Source organism: Schistocerca piceifrons, chromosome 2 (genome assembly GCF_021461385.2).
Source record: "Schistocerca piceifrons isolate TAMUIC-IGC-003096 chromosome 2, iqSchPice1.1, whole genome shotgun sequence".
In the NCBI taxonomy this organism is placed as follows: Eukaryota; Metazoa; Arthropoda; class Insecta; order Orthoptera; family Acrididae; genus Schistocerca; species Schistocerca piceifrons.
The window spans coordinates 541,174,900-541,176,521 of NC_060139.1; positions in this window are offsets into that span (position 1 = coordinate 541,174,900).

Below are 1,622 nucleotides of genomic sequence, written 5' to 3' on the forward strand. Positions count from 1 at the left end.
CTGCTAACAGTCATTGGATCTCGACCAACGCGAGCAGCAATGTCGCATGGGATAAACCGCAATCGCGATAGGCTACAATCCGACCTTTATCAAAGTCGGAAACGTGATGGTAGGCATTTCCCCTCCTTACACGAGGCATCACAACAACGTTTCACCAGGCAAGGCCGGTCAACTGCTGTTTGTGTATGAGAAATCGGTTGGAAACTTTCCTCATGTCAGCACGTTGTAGGTGTCGCCACCGGCGCCAACCTTGTGTGAATGCTCTGAAAAGCTAATGATTTGCATATCACAGCATCGTCTTCCTGTCGGTTAAATTTTGCGTCTGTAGCACGTCATCTTCGTGGTGTAGCAATTTTAATGGACAGCAGTGTAGAATGAAACGCAATTTGAAATTGTTGTTTCCTCTCACGTATCATTACGTAAGGAAGGTTAGTTTTGTCGTCTTTGTGTCGGTGTAGGTCATATCCTCCGTCCCAGTACAATGCGCCCGCTTTCTCTTGGCTTTCGTCTCCGTAAGACTGAATCAGTAATTACGATATTGCAGTGCCTGTATTGTTGAGAAGTGAGGTGTGAAGTTTCTTCGGACACGCATGTTCCTCTGAAGGAACAGGCACTGCAGCGACTACAGCTGTTTATGAAATAAACGAAATGTATTCGCAGTTGCGAATATGAACAAGTATCAGCTATATAACAGAATGACGACAGTGAAAATTTGTACCGGGACAACTCGAACTCGGTTTACCCGCTTACCTTGAGCGGTTGCCTTACCATTTTTTTCCGGGATTCGAACCCAGATTTCCTGCTCATTAGGCAGACGCTATTTTTTTGTAGTGTTCTAACATTCTGCGTGGTGTCTGTTTGTTCTAAGTCGTGTCTCCCCACCACTTTCGCGCAATGGCGCTCTGAGCGTGTTTTTGACTGAATTTACTAGTTTGAACCTGGGACCTGTTGCTGGTAAGGAGACGCCAGACTACACATGACATGTAGAGTTCAGAAGAGTTCAGTGAGACTAGCGATGATATAATCAAATACTTAATGATTTCAGCGTCAGCTCCGCTGCACTCCCTGTAAAAGAACTTAATACTAACTAAATTTAGTGGAAGGGGTTCAAGGCTTTCCTATTTTTAGTTAGCTGGTAAAATAACGTCGAAAAAGCAGTTAAGGTTACCATTGGAATTTTTATTCTACTCACAAAGCATTGTTTATAAATTGCACTATTGGTAAAAGGAAATATTTTAATACAGGATGATAAAAACCAACTGTGTTCAACAAAACTGTGAACGAATATTCCTTGAATGGGTTTCCAAGTTCAATAATGGATCGAAGGATGACCTAAGCCATATCACATATATAATCTAGGTTTAAGTTAAGTTTCATAAAAGAGAAAACTATCAAAATGATCTACAGTGACCCTCAATTATCTTTAATTACTTATTTAACTTGTCGTAAATTACAGTGGCGGATGTGGCTTCTCAATAATTATATAACAGAAAAATCATCGCGTTGCAGATTTTAACTTCTAGTAGCAAATGTGAATACCACGAAGTTTAATTGACGATCGACACTAGTATTACGTAAAAATGGGATGTAACAGATGAGACTTCTCTGCAGTTCTGAGTGAA